Below are 20,697 nucleotides of genomic sequence, written 5' to 3'. Positions count from 1 at the left end.
AATTTCCCATCTCTTATGAAAGACAAAAAATTACAGATCCAAGAAGTGCAGCGTACCCCAAACAGAATAGATCTGAATAGGCTTACACCAAGACACTTAATAAGATTATCAAACATCAAAGACAAAGAGAGAATCCTGAAAGCAGCAAGAGAAAAGTGATCCATCACATACAAAGGAAGTTTGCTAAGACTATGTGCAGATTTCTCAGTAGAAACCATGGAGGCAAGAAGGAAGTGGTGTGATATATTTAAGATACTGAAAGTGAAAAACCACCAATAAAGAATACTATATCTGGCAAAACTGTCCTTCAAATATGAGGGAGAGTTTAAAATATTCTCTGACAAACAGACAATGAGAGAGTTTGTGAATAAGATACCTGCGCCACAGGAAATACTAAAGGGAGCACAACAGACAGATAGGAAAAGACAGTGAGAGGTTTGGATCACAATTTTGGGTAATGGTAGCACAGCAATGTAAGTACACTGAACAAAGATGACTGTGAGTATGGTTGAAAGAGGAAGGTAAGGAGCATGTGGGACACCAGAAGGAAAGAGGGAAGATAAAGACTTGGACTGTATAACTCAGTGAAACCTAGAGTGCTCAACAATTGTGATAAAATGTATAAATATATTTTTACATGAGGGAGAACAAATGAATGTCAACCTTGCAAGGTGTTAAAAATAGGGTGGTATAGGGGGAAAACAAAATCTATGCAAACTAGATACTATAGTTAACAGAAACATTGTATTATGCTTCCTTTAATGTAACAAAGGCAATGTACCAAAGCTAAATGCCTATAAGAGGGGGACATAAGGGAGGGGTATGGGACTCTGGGACTCTTGGCATTGGTGATATCTGACTTTGTTATAATACTTTAGTTTAATTTTATCTTTCCTTTTTTTGCTTTTTAGCTGTCATGTTTTTTTTTGTTTTGTTTTGTTTCTTTCATTTTTTTGGTCTCCCTACCTTCTTTGACTATTCCTCTTCCTCCTTCTTTGTGGAAGAAATGAAGAGTTCCTTATATAGATAGTGGTGATGGTGGTGAATATATAAATATGTGACTGTACAGGGAACCATCGGTTGTTTACTTAGGATGGAATGTATGGAAGGTGAACAAAACCATCTTGAAATAGGAAAATGGGTTGATAAAAAACTTTGAGGGCACTATATTGAGTGAAATAAGTCAGACACATAAGGACAAATATTGCATGGTCTCACTGATATGAACTAATTGTAATATGTAAACTCATAGACATGAAATATAAGTTACAAGGATACAAAACAAGGCTGAAGAATGGGGAGCAGTTGCTTATTGTGAGCAGAATGTTCAACTGGGCTGAACTTAAGTGTTTGGAAATGGACAGAGGTGATGGTAGCACATTATTGTGAGAATAGCTAACAGTGCTGTATGATGTGTGAATGTGGTAGAAAGGGGAAGCTTAAAGTCATGTATATCACCAGAAGGAAAGTTGGAAGTTAAAAGATGGGAATGTATAAAACAGTGAATCTTGTGATGGACAATGTCCATGATTAACTGTGCAGATATTAGAAATCTCTTTCATAAACTAGAACAAATATATGACTTTATAACTAGAAGTTAATAATAGAGGAGTATATAGGGAAAATATACCTATTGCAAACTATGTACTACAGTTAGTAGTATTCTAACATTCTTTCATCAACAGTAACAAATGTACTATACCAAAACTCTGAATCAATAATGGAGGGGGGCATGATTAGGTGTATGGGAGGATTTGAGTTTCCTTTTTTTGCCTTTATTTTTTTCTGGAGTAATGAAAATGTTCTAAAAATTGAAAAAAAATAATTGTGGTGATGGATGCACAGCTGTATGATGGCACTGTGGACAACTGATTGAGCACTCTGGATCTTTGGATAATTGTATGCTATGTTAACGATCTCAATAAAATTAAATTTGAAAAAAAATGAAAAAAATATATAGATTGCCAAAAACTATCTGTGCCAGTTTGAATATATTGTGTCCCCCAAATGCCATTATCTTTGATGTAATCTTGCGTGGACAGATGTTATCAGTGTTGATTAGATTTCTTTGAGTGTTTCTTTGGAATGTACCCCATCCAGCTGTGGGTGATGACTCTGATTGGATAATTTCCATGGAGGTGTTGCTCCACCCATTGGGTGGGCCTTGATCAGTGGAGCCATATAAATGAGCTGATGGGCAGAGGGAACTCAGTGCAGCTGTGAGTGATGTTTTGAAGAAGAGCTACAGCCAAGAGGGACACTTTGAAGAAAGCACAGAAGGTGCAGATGAGAGACAGTTTGAAGACGGCCATAGAAAGCAGACTCTTGCTCTGGAAAAGCTGAGAGAGGACAAATATCCCAAGTGCAACTAAGAGTGATATTTTTGAGGAACTGTAGCCTAGAGAGGAATGTCCTGGGAGAAAGCCATTTTGAAACCAGAACTTTGGAGCAGACGTCAGCCACGTGCCTTCCTAGTTAACAGAGGTTTTCTGGACACCACAGGCCATCCTCCAGTGAAGGTACCTGATTGCTCATGTGTTACCTTGGACACTTTATGGCCTTCAGACTGTAACTGTGTAACCAAATAAACCCCCTTTTATAAAAGCCAGTTCATCTCTGGTGTTTGCATTCTGGCAGCATTAGCAAACTAGAACACTATCTCAATGAATATTTTCTTCCAAAAATTTAATATACAAATAAAAATAGAAACAGTGGAATATTAATTGGGAAACATTTATAATTTTGCAGATTCAAATAAGATTTACCGGCTTTTTCCTGATGTTTATTTGATGTAAAGCATATTCCATTAAAATCTCAAATTCCACTTCTTTGATGTAAAGGGAAGCTTTCAAATTAATAGTAAACCTTGGGCTCATCAATTGTTATTGTTATTATGAAAGTGATTTTAGATCTGCTGAAAATATTTAATTATTTAAAAATATTTCTTACGGATATATGTAGTCTAGTAAGTTACTTTGTCTTTCTGCTATTTATATAATTTAAGCATTATGATTTTACAAATAAAGATGAACCATGGGAGAAAGATGCTTTTTTATTAAATTAATGGAAGTAGTTTTGTCTTTATGTCAGCAAGCAATGTTCTGAATTTAGGTTCATTCATTTCCTACCAACAGAAATAAGAAAACAAGGGAATCCTTAACTTCAGAAAGGAAATGCAAATCCTCCTTTATTTGACACAAATCTCTCTACTCTTTTATAAGATTTCATATCATATGTATCCTCTGTTGGATGACACATTAAAATTCCTTAGACTGAAATGCAAATAAAAAGATAATAGGACTCAGAGCATAAAGAGGCTAAGACATCGGTCAATAAAAATATATAGGAAAGTACAATATTGGCAATGCATTGACAGCCAAATTATTTATTACAAAAAAATTTTGGTTTTGGAATTGAGCTCATCTTCAGCACTCTTCTTTGGAAGTGTGCTGCAGTGTTATCTTAAGGAACCAGTTTTTCACTTAAATGTAACCAAATAGCTCTACTTGAAGCCTGTTTGGCATGATCTCTTGCACTGATATTCTAGTGCTTGAGATATTCTTGCTACTGTGTTAGAATTTGACCTGATTGTTTGGCATCTATTCTGAATCTCAAAATCTGCTAGTTTATTGGCATAAGTAAATTTCTAGTGTATATAAATATATATATCTTCATAATTAACTTCCTTTTGTCTTTCAAATTTGCTTCTTTACTCATTTTGTAGACAAAATGAATGGCTGGATTGTCTGGTTGGGGTCTCTCTCAGGCTTGCTCCACGACTCCTTATTTTCAAATACTTCAGTTTCCAGAGAGTTGCCTGGAATATTTCTATCCGTCTTTCTCTCTTACCCCATTCTATCTTGCCCCATTCACTCTGTGTCTCATGTGGCAGAGAGTGACAAGTTGTTTACCAAAGCATATCTTCTTTCCTCCTGTGCACCCAACTAAATTACATTTCCCAGACTCCCTTGCAATCAAGCGCTGCCATGTTACTAAGTTCTGCCCAATGGATTATGGACAGAGGTGATGTAGGTCATTTCCAGGTTTCCCCCTCTCCCCAGTCCTCATCTATTTATATGTGATCCACTTTTCTCTTCCCTCATACTCTGGCTGAACGGAAAGGACTCCAAGGAGGGCAGCATTACAACACAGAAGGAGGCTGGGTTCCTAGCTTACCACTCAAGAAAGCTGCTCTTTCAGGCATACCTATTTTTGGACTGTTATGAAAATAAAAAATAAGTATTATTCAGCTAAGTCAATGAAGCTTTAATATCCTGAAACTTAACAGCTTAAAACAACACACTTTTGTTATCTCATACTTTCTGTAGGTAAGGAATCCAGAACTTGGATTCCTGGATAACTTGGCTGAGTGCCTGTGACTGGAGTCTCCTGAGATTGCAGTTAAATTATAGGCCAGGGCTGTGGTCTTAACGGAAAGCCTGATTTGGTGGGGGCTTGCTTCTTTGCCACAGGGCTGTCTCACATCTTGGAATGACTTCTGAGGTGCAATCAGAGATAGTCAGAGAGAGGGAGAGAGAGAGAAGACCTCAGATGGAAGCCACAGTCTATTTAAAACCTAATCTTAGAATTATCATTCCATTACTTCTGACATTTCTATTCGTTAGAAAATAGTCACTAGGTCCAGGTGACACTGAAGGGGAAGAAAGGGGATTGCAAGAGCTGTGAATACCAGAAGGTGTGGTCACTGGAGGCCAGCTTCGGGGGTTGCCTATCACAGATGTGTATCTTTCCCCGATTATCCCTCATTTCCGAAGCAGAGTGAAATCACATGTTTTGCCTTATTATTTTACATAAACATGCTGAGAGCTGCCATGTATGGCTGGTAAGATTGTGTCTTGTGTGAAAATGCTAAGTCAAGGGTTCAGAGGGGCCAAAATCCAGCCTATGTTCCTGGGTCTTAGACTCAAAAAGTCACCATATAGATTAGAGACAGCCTAAATGGTGAGGTCCTCACAAGACTCCGAAAAACTGGAAAACTGTTTCTGGGCAATTATTCACCCCTGTATGGCCAATATATTGTACTGTGAATCGTACTCATTATTAACTTAATAAATATTTGTTGATAAAAAATGAACGGGTACTTGAAAAATGAATATAACTTAGATATTTCAGATGTCAGATGGCTAGTTTGTGATCAAAACCCTTATTTGGGAGAAATGACCAGAAATTGGCTCAAGAAATGTTTGCCAACATCAAGTATGGATTCTTAGCTCCCAGACCAAGATGAACTGGGCGTTTCTAAAATTTTTCAAGTTTCTCAGTAGAGCCATATATATAGAACAATTAATGAATATTCTGCTTATGTACTTTGGCTATAATTGGTGGGCTACCATTTTAAATCATAAAAATTATAATACTAAGGAAGGAAATTCTACAATAATGTGGGAAATTTTCAGAGACATGTTTGCCTTCCACATATGCTTAGTCAAAACAATATTTGGATCACAATTCTTTTCTCAATTCCAAGCAGACAGCCTCTGTGAATGGATTCAGCCCTCCCAAAGGATGAGATAAAGACTTTGATCAATTTTAGCCATTTGGATTAACTCTGTGGTGATAAATAAGTTGCTTGGTGAATAAATATTATTATGATTGAGAAAAAAAGAATCAACTACTAAATTGTATATATGGGCATTGTGTCATTCTTTGGTATTCTCTTTATTGGACTCACAGTATTCAAAAGAAAATATTGAACCTCTTTAAAGCCTTTGATGTTTACAAAGATCACAGAAAACAAACATCAATACATTGTCCCAATTATTGAAAATATCTGGTACCACAGATGCAGAATTAGAAAACCTTCTATAAAACTAAATGTTTTAATAATAATAACCATTTTAATTAAGAAAAATAGATACTACTAATTCTTTTTATAGAACCTTAATATTATAAAAATATCTAGTTTTATGTTTGTTGATTAATTTGTAAATAAACAATTTAAGAAAAATTATGCCATTAAGAGAGGAACACCAATACCAGTAAAATAAAGAAATATCCTTCATGCTCTGATTCTCTGATTGCGTCCCTAAATTTAGATTTAAAATATTACAAATTTGATTTTGAGCCATGATTTTTTAAAAGTTTCCCTTTAATGTCATCCACACAATAACTAATGAATATTCTTGTAATTGTGCTATTGTGGATCTTAGCCACAATACTAATCATGAGGTTACTAACATTAAGAGCAACATCTTTGTATTTCTACCAAGAAGGGAAAGTGATATGGTAAATCAGCTTGATTTCTTTTTAAAAAGGTAAGCTGCTATGATTTTGAAAATAGTTCACTAATGTTCGATTCCATGATGTTTGACACATAATATATGCTCATAAATATTTCTTAAATGAAGGAATGAAAGAAAACTAAATGAATGAATGGGGACTTATATAGGTAATCTGAACTGATTTAAATCAAATAGCAAGTTATTCCAACAGTTTCAATGGTGTACTTTTTAAACACTTCCTACTTAAAAGAAAAACAGAAAGACAAACTACCTCTTAATAGTCAATTCCATGTGTTACCAGGTAAGAAATCCTGTTCCTCCAAACATTATGTATAGTGTATTAGATTGAGCATTTTTCATACACATAAACTATGTTTCCTGTGAACATTATCATCTCTCAGTACATTATGTATTTCTGATGATCAATAAATAATGAAGAATAGCAATAACAACAACATCCACAAAGCCCTTGGGGACTGTCAGGCTTGCACTCAGGCAAAGGTCTGAGGAAACAGATGGTTTCTTCATTGTACCCTGAAAGCAAGCCTCGTTGCTGTCTATAGAACCACTAACGGCAGTAAATCCCTTAGCAATTGGCCTTCCATCAAAACAGTCTGTATCCGGTCTCCAGGAGTTCACAACAAGGGACTTTTGGCAATGAAGTCTCAGTTGATCACTCCTGTAATGGGGCAATTATAGTCAGAGAGGTTGTCTGTGATGTAACCCAAGCCCTCATTTCTACACAGTTGTGCAGACCATCAACTCAAATTGTACCAAGAAGTCAATTGGGAGCCTATTCAGAATATGGGATATTTATTGGCTGAGGATGAGGAAAGCCTATTTGTTCAACCACAGTGGAATTTATCTTTGTCAGCTCTGGGCACAGACATCTGAGCCTGTGCAAATAGCAGCACCACTCCTGCCAGCCACGCAGCTCTGGGCTCTCCTCCGACCCGACTCTCTTGGGCCCTGTCTGTCACTCCTGTCTCAGACTGGCCTGCTCCAGGGATTCCCTGAGTCCATTCCCTGACTCCATGAGCCTGTACACACCAACCTTTTAACTTTTGTGAACACCCAAATAGATTTTTCAGAATTTTGATGTTTAATCAATATATAAGGATAAAAGGACTGCAAGCAGCAGTGAGGGCTCAGCTGACATGAGACAGCATGATTTTTTAACAGCTGTTTCCTTAACTGTCTTCAATAACTTTTGGCTACTTGGAAGGGACCAGAGAATTCTTAGTGGCATGACCCCAGAGCCACGGACTGATATCTTAGGTGAGCCAATGGGGCAGAGGTTTAAGGCAGTGTTCAATGCACTACTGTAATGCCTTTCCATGAGTTACACATTGGAAGGAATAAAGGGAAGGCAGGGCAAAAGTGATGGCCTGGGAACATATGGAGGTCAGAATAAATGGAAATCATGATGAGGGTAAAGAACTGACTGGTGGATAAGGGAGTCAGAGATGTACAAGAACAAAGATTGTAAATAGAGAAGGAGACTCGGATCCCACTTTCTAGAAGTAATAAGGTTGTGAATGGTGAGAAGTTCTTAGTTCCCCTGCCTCTCTACTCCTCTAACCCATCATGAACAGTGGGTACGGATTTCCATCAGTGAAGCTGTATGTAACAGTGGGCAACAAAGAGCAAGTCCTTAATCTGCTTGTATTGGAAAGGGCTGTGAGGACCAAAACCATGAGAAAATCCAGACTCCAGGTGTGTGAAAAGGTTCAGGTACAACACATGATAATTTTTAAGCATATATCTCTTCTAAAATATGTACAACTATTACATTAAAACAAAATTTAGCATTACTATATTATTAGAAGTCACAATTATGGTATACACAAATGAAAATTGCAAATTGCTTTATATTTCTGAATGAAAAAAATATTTCAAGTATTTTAAATCAGGCAATTGGATAAGGGAAAAAGGAAGTTATTCAGGGAGAGCAATGACCAGAAAAAAAGAGATGAGTGCTGTCAGATAAAAAAAAAAAAAGACAAACAAACAAACAAATAGTAGATTTGTGGCAGGACAGGAGGACTATGTCTTTAAGTGTTAGGGTATGTTTCAGTGGGGGTTTATGAGCACAGCTTACAACCACGAGTGTGAAACATCTTAACTCGTATGGAGTCAATACAGAGTTTTTGGTGAATGAAGACATGAATATCTGCAGAATGGAAGGATTTCAGGGATCACTTTAACCAATGAGGCACCAGTGTATGGGAAGAAATAAAACTGGACTGTTGTAAAGGACACACGTTGAAAATGGCAGCAAGCAGGGATGGAGCCATTGGAGGTAAAAGGCAAAAAGTATTCACAAATGTGAGAAATAAGGCCAGAAGCTCAGCTCTCACAGATATTTCTACCCAGTTTCTCTTAATGATTGCAGTTCAGACAGAGCTGGGTATTCTGAGGAACCAGATGTGGGATATCAACTTCTCTCTGGACCAGTAAATGCACTGGGAAGCTGAGCTCAGAATGAGGCCTGAGAGCAGAAAAATGCATCTTACTTTCACATTTGCTTTATCCTACTTGCTTTTCAGTCTTCTTTTTATCCCTATGCTTTCTTTTCCTCCTAATCCAACCCAACTTTCCAAAAAAAAAAAAAAAAAAAAAAAAAAAATAAAATAAAAGAAAAATAATCAGGATTTTAAACAAGGTTATTTTCTTCTTAATACATTAAATACAAATGAGATCTTTACTAAATAATAATGAAGTTTTAGTAATGGTAGAAATTAAATGGAAATTACACATGCTTTCAAAAATCCATATCATATCTATGAATTAGGGCTCCATAGGAAGAGGGGAAATGGATTTCATGGTTAACTATTGATACCCAGTACAGCAAACAAACAAAATTGAGCAATGATAACAAAAAAGTTATATTGGATACATTTATTTCCAAAGGTCATTAAACATTTAACTGAATGAAACAGTTATCTCAAACACATGTACTGGGTATCATCCCTAACTGTCTCACATTCTACCTTTGTTACTACCAGTGGGCTCCATATGACTAAAGTAAGACTTGACTTTTTCTAAATATTTGATGTGTACAGGTGTGAAAAATGCCTTCAGTGTACATAACACCTTGCTATTTTACACAAACTCTCCATATATAAGATAGGAAAACCAGATGATAATGAATGAAAACCCCTGGGATTATTTTACAGATCTAAGAGAATTTAAAACTCAAGTTCATTCCCTTGTTTTTACTTGAGAAAATTAAGACCCAGGGCCTACCCAAGGTTATGTATGTAGGTAGTAGAACACCAGGGCTGAAATCTGGGTCTCCTGACCTCACAGCACAGAGTTCTTTTCATTTTACTATTGATTCAAAGTGGAGTTCCAATTGCTTATAGTCCACTAATGTTATTTTAAAGAGGCAAGAAGAGTCAAAGTGAATTAATAGGGAACAGTAACTATTACTCTTTAAACTTGCATCTCTCACCAGAATGAAAAGGATAGAGGTATTGATCCGCTGTCTGTGACTTTCTTAAGTTTTCGACATTCAGTAACACATTGATAGTGTGAAAACATTATTTAGTTAAACTACAGAGTCCATTTCAATCTTAATTCTTAACAAATGTCCTCCAAACACAAGAGACCAATCATAAACTTATATATCATCACAAATGTGGGAAAGATGAGCTAACTTATTTCAATAGCAATAATATACACAATTATTACACTTCTAGTTTGAATTGTAATTGAAGGATTAATCTAATTATCATTTATTGAAATTTTCTGACACCGACTCAGAGACAGTGGGGCATGTTCACAGATCATCGGTGTATGTTCATAATTCCTTTAATTTCTGAAACAACATGGACCATATTCCTTATAATGTACCAGGATGAAAGCAAAAGAACAGATCTGTGATTAAATTATTCTCTTAAAATAAATGTGGATTTGTGAACTTTTCTATATTTACATGATAGCTTCATTTATGCTGATAAGTAGTAAACATTCAATCCCTCCTGAAAGAAATCATCCATCCATATGGTATAGCATGTGTTATAGTTGAAAATAAGAAGGCTCTGACAATGTGGAGTAAAGAGAAAATCAGTGTACTCAAGAACGTTCTTCTTTGTAAACATTTCCATTACTCATTTAGAGGTGATTCTTCACCAAATTTACAGATGTTCTGGATCATTCTAAATAACTCACTATGCACATGTTTCTTTTAAATACATTCAACTATCAATCTACTAATATCTGTGTCCTTATAGAGGAGCAAAGAAATGCCATCTGGATTCTGAAGTGGTCTGAGAACAGAACTCATGTATCTACATTTCTACAAATCCCTGAATGCTATTTTTATGTGTTTATTCACCTCCAGTTTTTAATAATGTATTAATTGTTATAAAATTAATGGTGCTAAATAAACTCATCTGTTAGAAATTTATTTGCAATTTTGCCTAAAACTGACAGAAACATGAGAACAGATGTTGAGGAAAGATTGACAAAGAAATAAAATAATCTAAATTCAAACATGAGGAACTTAAGACATTAAGTGCAACCTCAATATCCAATTTATAAGTTCTGTCAGCTTTTCCTCCAAAACTGATCTCAAATAAACTACTTCTTACCACCTCCACTGCCTCCACAATAGCTCAGAACACAGTCATCTTTCCCCCTAGTCTATTAGCATATCAATCTCCTGTTTCTATTTCTGATTCCTAAAAGCCATTCTTGACATAGCAGACAGTGATATACAACTCAAACCAGTTTGTGCATATGGATTGTTAACTTTTTCAGGGATTTTGCCAGCCAGTTGTTGAACAGCCATTTTTAAAAACTAAATTACATATACTTACAATTATATAAATTATTTTTAAAACAAAAATAATTATCTGAAGTTATCACTCCTTTACTGTTACAATACATTTTACTATTATCCAAACTCTTAACATTATTTACATATATTGTGTCTGCATGGTGTAAATAATATATACGCTGTGCTCCTAAGAACCTCTTCCCAACTCAACATTCAGTGATGGCATACTGATATCTTGAAGTTGGCCATCTTATGGGTATGTATACCATAGATATTGGTAAATGCTATGAATCAGGACTTGATCTACTGTTTTGTTTATTGCCTAGAGTTAACAAAAAATAATGGATAAAATGTTAATAAAGCAAATTATACTTAAAACTGTGTTAAGTTGGTAGTTGTTACATTTTGAATAGCACAAAAAACATTGAGGAAATAAATAGTCTTCCAGTATTTGAAAACTATTATTTGTTTCAGCAAAGCAGTCACTTACATAATTGATCTAAAAGTGACGTTCCAACGTGCATCTTTGTTGTTTCAGCTTTATCTTACTCATTATGTGTGTCAGTTTTGACGTAATATGTCCTCCAAAACACCATGTTCTTTGATGTAATCTTGTGGGGGAAGATGTATTAGTGTTGATTAGATTGGAATTCTTTGATTGAGTGTTTCCATGGAGATGTGACTCAATCAACTGTGAATGAAATGTTTGATTGGATAATTTCCATTGAGGTGTTACCCCTCCCATTCAGGGTGGGTTTAATTGGATCACTGGAGTTGTGAAAAGGAATTCACAGACAGAAGGACCTGAGAGCAACTGAGAGTAACATTTTGAAGAGGAGCTGCAGCTAAGACAGGACAAAACACCCCAAGAGCAATATTTTGGAGAACACCATTTTGAAACGCTACTTGGGAGCAAGCAGATGCCAGCCACGTGTACTCTGCAAGGTTTTCTGGACGCCAATGGCCATCCTTCAGTGAAAGTACTTGATTGTTGATGACTTACTTTGGACACTTTATGACCTTAAGACTGTAACTTTGTAACCAAATTAACCCTCTTTATAAAAGCCAATCCATTTCTGGTATTTTGCAAATGGCAGCATTAGCAAACCAGAACATTATGTAAATGAAAATATCAACCAACATTCCTATCGGAACTACACTCATACATCAGTTGCAACATAGGTCGGCTATGAATATAAAAGTTCAACAATCTTCAAGAAAACCTTCTGTGACAGGCAAGTGGCTCTATGCAATTTACAATAAAGACTAGTTTATATTTTGTTAATATTTGTATTGGATGCCATACATCTTTTGTAGCAGTAAAATTTATAGTAACTAATCAAAGAATAAAACGCATACTTCTACCCCCTCTCTCTGCAGACCCTTGCCTCCAGCCACTGGTTATTAAGCATTTACCAGCATATCACTGATTAAAATCCAAACCTGTCATCCTGTCCACAGGTTCTAGGTGATATGACACCAGCTCATCTATCTTATTCTCATTTCATTCTTTCCCTTTACACTATGCTCAACTTGTTTTTTTGTGTACCTTGGACACACCTTGCTTTGTCTAGTCCCAAGGTTTTTTTGTTGGCTAGAAACACTGCCCTTTCTACCTGCAAACATCTGCTTTGGTATGTTTGGGTCTTTGTGATTATTTAGGGTCAGCTTAACTATTAACTCCCGGGAGCAGAATTTCCTGCCCGCTTTAGTAAGGTGGCTTCCTCCCCTCCCAATCCTGTCACTTTCTGCCACATCACCTACTTCATTTTCTTTATAGCATTATACCACTGTGGGGAGTTATCCTAAATGTTTCCTTGTTTCAGTGTCTATTTTACATTTTCCCCATTATAATATAACTCCCAGGAGACCACGGAACTAGTCTAGTCACTATTGTACTCTCAGAATGTATTAGGTGCTCAAAAAATATCTCTTGAATGAATTTATCAACATAACCTGAAATCTTCTCATCTCCTCTCCTCCCTCTTTCCTTCCTGAGTCCAGTGGCATTAATGAAACTTGTAACTCAGGAAACAGCATCAAGCCTATTCCTACAAATGCCTGAGCCACTGGACAAACCCAGCTGTTCACTTCGAGTCATTTTTAGGGATAGTTCTGCATTCCCTGTACAAAAACACCATTGTCCCTACACCCCCCAACTGTTACCTCAGGGAATTTTTAAAATTTCGTGATAACTTTATAATAAAAGTTGAAAATGAAATTGAAAATAGTAGTATTATTTCCGGGACAACTGCAACGTAAGAAACTTTTGGGGAGTTTAAAATATGATGTTTGTGTACTTTCTTCAACACTTAAAAATCACAAATGCAAGTCTCATGTGCAGGAGATTACTGTTAAGTTGTGAAAGCCAATTAAAGTTTAATGGCTAATCTTCACTAAATAAGAGGTGCTTCATGTGCCATGAAAATTATCTGCCACAGCATTAACAGAAACCGATTAGTTAACTAGTTAAACAGATTAAATAGAGACTTTGAAGTTTATGGGGAAATGAATAGGACTTAACTTTAATATTATGGAATATTCTTTTATTTAAATTTTATGACTCCTCATCCAGTTCCATTTAGAACGTCAAAAATGTAATGGTAGTGACATTCATTTTACAACAGTGCTTGAAACATATGCAGTAAAAGGGGTTTAATGATAATACTACAAATTACATGCTTTTTTTTCCAGATCATACCTAATAGACTGTAATATCATTTTCAGTCACAGTTCACTGGAGTTAAATTTAAAGCATAATATTAAAGTCAAGGTTCCTTCACATCTAATTAGATATTAGAAACAAATGTGGCCAGGTCTGCATTCTGTTAAATATATGCAAATAATCCCTCAGAGGTAAGGAAACAATTTAACAACATTAAAGGTAAAAGTACCCCACTCTAAAGGTATACAATAAATTACTGTAGATTTACCTTCAGTATTGTGCAGTACGACATCTCAGTTGCTGTAGGACACACTGCAGCATAAATTGTACTCAGCTTGTCTCACACTGCAAATATTCAGAACAAACATAGAATATTTTATGCTCAGAAGCCTAACTTTTGGAAATTATGCCAGCGAGTGAAGCAGTTCAACAAAGCACCTATCATTGGGGTATGGATAGCACCATTGCAAATCTTGGCAGAGTCATTTATTTTCAGGAGCAGTAGGGAAACATTAAAAAGAATGCATTTTGTTCATTCTTTGGAAATTCATATAAATAAGTCTTAGCTATAGACTGTATTTGGAAGTGAGTACTCTGTGTGTGTGTGTGTGTGTGTGTGTGTGTGTGTGTGTGTGTGTGTTTTCCTAAGCTTAGCCTCACTAATGGTTTTGCTGTATTCCTCCTTAGAAATGGATGGGGAAAAATATTTCCCTTAAGTTCCGTCAAGTTAGAACACAGTTAGATTTTTTTCTACTTCTGCCTCTTATCATCTTGCTAAAAAATGAAATTGGGAGTAAAGGTGATTTTATGACTCACTAGCCTACTGTGTAGTTTGACTTGCTGACTAGAGTTTTGCAGTCAAAACCTCTGGCTATCCATGGGCCAATCACTTTCTTACCCTGTCTTAATGCACCCTCTTCCCTATTTAGAAAAGGAAGCAATAAGGGCCAGTATTAGAGTATTGCTGGAAAATGCTTGTCTCAGATATTCCTGTAGTCATCCAAACATAAAGGAAAATGATTCTCTTAACCACATGATACACTGAAATCTATTGTAAAAAGTACTAGATATATATGTAAGTTTGTAGTGAAAAAATAATATCACCATCTGATAAGTTTGATTAGACTTTTGAAAATAAAATGTTAGGTTTGGTTTATAAACTGCAAATGTAATCACTTCAAAGTAAAGAGCTTAAATAGTAGTCCTCCTCTCTCCTGGTGCTAAGTCTTCAAGGATCCTGTAAGCATTTTTGCTGTTCTGTAAATCAGTCTGTTGCAGAGGAAGCTGTTTCTAGAAGCAATGCCATAAAATTAGATCAATAGAAAGTTTCAGACTCAACAATTTACCATGATTTCTTACAGGTGAGAACAACAAATAATGATTTCTTGCTATATCTCTAGCAATATTCGCCCACTAGTGTACATCTTACCCACAGAATATACCACATTCTTCATTTCCCCTGTGCTTAGGGTAGTGCCAGACCCAGAATTAAACATAATATTGCTAACATGAGGGGCAGCATCTTACCTCTGTTGACCTTGGTGGAGAAGAATTTTGATATCCTCTAGAGGAAAAAGTTCCTACCGTGTCTACAATTAGCTTTAGCTTGAGTAAGAATTTTGCCACTAAAATTGAAAATATTTCCAACTATTATATATAGTAATTTAAGGTTCATCTTTGCCATCTTTCAAAGTGTCTAAGAGAGAAAAAAGGAAGCTTAATTTTTATTTTAGCCACTGAACTGACTGAAGGAATTGTATGAAAGGGAAAAAGGAAAAGCCTAATTACTGCTATTTCACATCAGTAGAGAATTCCATGCTCATAATGATTTGGGCAAAGATTCCCTCACAAGGTGAAACAGAACTTACCATATCATTTCTGTGTCAATTAGGTCTTGATATTTATTATACGATAACCAATGTAACAAATGAATTCATTTTGGGATTTATATTTCTCCTGGAAAAGTACAGCCAGATAGATGGAGGAAATAAAAGTGCTATGGATATGATTTAAAGAGAGAGCTACCCTTGCAAAAAACATTTAGTTCTACATATCTAAGCACTTTCAACTTGCTAGCATTTTGGCACATCATCATTTCTCCAAAAGAACAAGGATACCAACATTAACATTTGCTGTAACACCTGATGAGCTGGACATGTGGGGAGCCTTAGAGCCTAGTTACGATTTCAGGATAATATATGGAAGCCTGGGTATAAAAGAAACAGTGAAAAAAGGGCTGTTTCCTAGTGAGCATGATGAATAAAGCAGAAAAGAGTCTGAAGAAAAGAGTTACAATAATTGCCAGAACTGCACCTGTACAATTCATTCTGTGCACCAGACCTGAATAAATGTATGATATTTTCCCAAGGAAATATAGCATTTTCTAGAAATGTTGATAAGAAGTGAGAGACAATTATGGACAACATATTATTGCTTAAATTTAATGTTTGGTCAGCATACTAAAATACAGCTGATTTTGTGATATTTAAACAGTGCAGAAATAAGTGGACACCATGGTTTGCATTTCAGCTTTCCCTGTAACCGACCCTGCCTTCCAACTCTGACTTAGCATGAAGGGAGAAAGCGTGACCTCAGGCAGGTTCCAGCCTCTCTTTGGATCTCAGTTTCTTTATTTAAAAAAAGAAGAAAGGGGCCCAGATAAAGTCCGAGGTCCCCTTTTGTTTTAACTTGATTATTCTGCTAGGTAAGGGGTTGATGATTCAAGAAGATTTCTGCTCCCAAATCATAATGGTTTTCAAAAGTCAGTGTAGTCTGAGCCATAGTATTGTGCCCTCTTTACAAAATAAAATTAAAACGAATTTAAAAAGCGAGTTCTACAAATTGCCTGGAACTAAAAATAGATCAAAAGTTAATACAATTACGGAGCTGTTATTGGCTATTGACAAGAGCTTTTTTGTTGTTTGTTTGTTTGTTTTTTTCCCTTCCAACATTATCTTCATACTCATTTCTTGATTACTTGCAGAAATCAGCAGTAGGGAGAGCATAGATAAATTCAACTGAAACTCCCAAGCCATATTTTAGACTAACGTTGCAACATTTCTCTCTGTAAAACCTTTTCCAGAGCTGATAACATGGAACAATGGATTGATTCTAAGTCCCAGCTCTTTGTTTCCTGGGCCCTCCCTCTGGCAGAGCTGCCTCAGAGCCTGGGGGAGGGGAGGGGAGGGATGACAAGCAGGGCGCTCACACCTTTCATAATGGCTGTGAACAATCAAGAGCTGCTGGTATTAGTGAAAGGTTATTATTTGAATTAATCATACAAGTTTAAAACAACTTGGCATTTCAAAATGTTTCTAGGTAGGCGTAGTTTCCAAACCGCAACTGCCACCATGTGTAATTCTTGGCATGTTGGGAGGGATGGGAGTCTGTGTGTGTGGAGGGAAGGGGTGGCAAATGTCTGGAAGGCAGCCTCTGTTATCCTCTGAGGAATAGTTAAGGATTCTAGACTAATCTGGGCAACTTCATGATCCCTTCTACTTGATGGATCTGGGAAAGAGTGAAAAAAGGGAGAGGAAAGAGAAGATGAGGATGGAAAGAGAGAAGAGAGAGGAGAAGAGAGGCAGACTTAACATCTGGTTCTAGCTCTGTACTTACTGGTGATTGGGTAGCAAATCACCTCCTGTTTGTTTTGGTTCTCCCATCTTTAGAAATGGTCTGATTCAATGCACAGAAGTATTGACGGAGTCAATCGAGATATGTGATGATAAATGAACAATTCAATGACATGAAAGAGGACAAAAGCAGGTAGGGTGAGTGAGATATAAATGCCATGTGTCTAGGTGTGATTAGTGGTTTAAGCTAATGAACATTAATTGAGTACCTACTGGAAAGCAGGCACTGGTCCAACCAAGGTATAGGGTATTGAAGGATGAATAAGACACAGTCCCTGACATTCTAGTGGTGGAGACAATATTTTAACAAATCATTTCAATAAATTGTGCACATTGATATGGCAGAGTACACAGGTTGATGCACAGGTGCGCTCAGCCAGGCTAGAGCATGCTTGGCCATGAGAGCTGAGCCTTTCAGACTGAGAACGTGAAAGGAGGAGTGGTCTTGCCAACAAAGGATACATTGAGAGCACAGGTCAGAGAAGGTATGAAAGCGTGCTGTGTTCCTCCTTGCTACCAAAGCCTAAGGTGGAGTATAGAGAGTATCGGGACCCGGGCTGGAGAATTAAATAGGGCCAGATCGCATACGTTCTATAAAGGAGCTTAGACTCCATGGTGTAAGGATTGGAACACATTGAGGGTACTTAGGTGAGCAAGTGACAAAGTTATATGTGCATTTGATGTTATATAAACCCATTTTAGAAAGATCCCTCTAGGAACAACATAGAAGGATTAAAGATTTTCAGAGCAAAGACTGAAGCATGCTTTGTTATGGAAGGTCAGGACATCTGTTACACCCCTGCCTCATTCAGAACATTCTAAGAGGTTACCAGCCCTAGAATACCCACCAGCCTTCTCTGTTTTCCCACATTCATTACCCCTTACCTTCCAAAACAGTGAGGAATTGCCACAGGTAATTGCACATGGGCTTGCAGCTCTTACATTCAAAATCAACATTGTTTTGATATCAAATGCTTTAAAATAGGACACAATTGGTAACCAAGGTGTCAGGGTTGAAATGCTACAACTACAAATGCATGTGCATATGTGTATGTTTGTGCATTTGATTCCTAAATTAAACAAACTGGAGAATTAAAAGTAAAGTGATATTTAGATGCACTTCATTAGACAGGGATATTAATGACAAGGCAGATAGTTATTTTTTGGTTCATGCACTTCATTGCAAAATTTTGAAATGGAAGCATAATTGCATTAATGACTTTTTTGTATCCATTCCTTGATTTTAGTGTTTTTAGAAAAGGTACATTAATGGTACCAGCCCTCCAGTTATTGTCTGATAAGTCCATAAATCAAAAAAAAAAAAAAGGTAATGGTAGTTTAATGGTCCTATATTTTAGTGTTCACAGAATCATCTATCTATGCAGTTGTTCCAGTTTGCTAGTGCTGCCTTTTTGCAAATACCAGAAATGGACTGGCTTTTATAAAGGGGGTTTATTTGGTTACAAAGTAACAGTCTTAAGGCCATAAAGTATCCAAGGTAAGGCATCAACCATAGGGTACCTTCACTGGAGAAAGACCACTGGCATCTGGAAAACCTGTTAGCTTGGAAGGCATGTGTCTGGTATCTGCTTGCTCCCAGGTTGTGTTTCAAAATGGCGTTCTCCAAAATGTTGCTCTTGGCGTGTTTTGTCCTCTCTTAGTTGCAGCTTCAAAATGTCACTCTCAGTTGCTCTCAGGTCCTTCTGTCTGTGAATTCCTTTATACAACTCCAGTGACCCAATTAACACCCACCCTGATTGGGTAGGGTAACACCTCCATGGAAATTATCCAATCAAACATTTCACTCATAGTTAAATGAGTCACATTTCCATGGAAACACTCAATCAAAGAATTCCAATCTAATCAACACTAATACATCTGCCCCCACAACATTGCATCAAAGAACATGGCATTCTGGGGGACAAAATACATACTGCACAGCAGTAATTGATAAGTTTTTCTAGAACTTTGTGGTATGAAATAACTCAAGGGGGGGGCAATATTAAAATATATGTAATATCACTTGTTTTCCAAAGGACCAGAAAGGAATAAGTTTACCACAGGTTTCAGAACACTTGTAAATTTTCTAAGGAATTATATATTTAGGGACAAATCATTTCTAAAAGATTACTAACCATGCATTCTATGTGCTTTCTCACAATATGTCTTTAAAAAAAGAAAAAAAATTCTATGAATCATGCTATGTTCTAATACGAAGAAATAACTATTTGGTTGGCAATTTTAGATGTGTTTGCAAGCAAGTTAGAAAAAGAGGGCTGAAAAAAATTCAAACCCTTTAAAATTTCAAATTTTCTGAAATTAATTTGAGAAATAACTTTTAAAATTATTTTAAAATTTAAAACAACTCCTCAAAAATATGTACCAAGGCTGGAGAAAGAGGGAATATCTTACCTATATTCTTCTTTCTCAGGTTCCATTGAGATGGCTTCTCCCCACCCCCACCCCCAAATATTTATCAGTCAACACACATTTTTGGTTTGCCTTAATTCCTTAAAAGATGTATGGAAGAACTTTGACTGGAGGCAGGAAAACATTTAAAAAGATTTAGCCAACTACTGAAAACAATTTAAAAAAGTCTCCACATTAGTTACACCACTGTTAACTGGGATCTGATGAACAGGTTGCTTTTTATCAACTGTTCATAAATGTACACCTAGCACAGTAAGATGGAGACTAATATTTCTGTGCTGAGTGGATGAAATAACCTTCTAATTGGTACAGTTCATAACCTTCTGCTTGCCCAGGCTTAATGATATTCCAGACAGGAAAAGTGATAAGAATATATGGGTGTCTAAAGACTAGGACTAGGACTGTCATCCTAGCACAAAAATTAAAAAGTCTTTCCATCAAACCTTGTCTGCCCTGTGATTCTTGCTAGAGCTGTTCTCACTGTATCACTGGGGTGAGGCTTTGTATTTTTCCAAAACTAACATTTCCAGGAGGTTTTACTCATTGGCTTAGGACTGATGCATCTCCCAGGTATCTCTTTGCAAGAAAGCTCTTTAGGAAAGATGGTTTGCACACCAGTTTTCTTTTGCTTAAAGAAGCAATAGCAATAAGAGAAGTCCCTGTAGCCTACATGGTTATGTATAAACACCTGCAGTGGCTGGCGAAGAACATCTGGCCACTTTCTGCTTCCTGAATGGAAAACATGACTGGACCTGCATATTTTTCTTGCTTCAAACTGGAAACTTAGGGCCCCACAGAGTATTTAAAGATAATTTGAGTAACATTACCTGGATGGTCCTTTCACATGGCCAGAGAAAATTTCTCCTTAGCATTTCTTTCCATGTACTGATGATAATTTTTCATTATTGTGTTGTATAATATGAGCAATTGAATTAAATATTG

General features: G+C 36.4%; 1 long non-coding RNA gene across 1 annotated transcript in view; it reads right to left on the bottom strand.

Moving 5' to 3' along the window:
• LOC119528930 overlaps positions 1-20,697 on the bottom strand; it is a 661,036-nt gene that overhangs the window by 270,257 nt on the left and 370,082 nt on the right. The window contains exon 2 of the long non-coding RNA XR_005215785.1: positions 13,962-14,038. This is a non-coding gene — a long non-coding RNA (uncharacterized LOC119528930). The remainder of the gene's footprint in view (positions 1-13,961; positions 14,039-20,697) is intronic.

The sequence above is a fragment of the Choloepus didactylus genome, chromosome 3 (genome assembly GCF_015220235.1).
Source record: "Choloepus didactylus isolate mChoDid1 chromosome 3, mChoDid1.pri, whole genome shotgun sequence".
Lineage (NCBI taxonomy): Eukaryota > Metazoa > Chordata > Mammalia > Pilosa > Megalonychidae > Choloepus > Choloepus didactylus.
The sequence above is the reverse complement of the archived record's forward strand: the minus strand, read 5'-3'. Positions and strand labels throughout refer to the sequence as shown.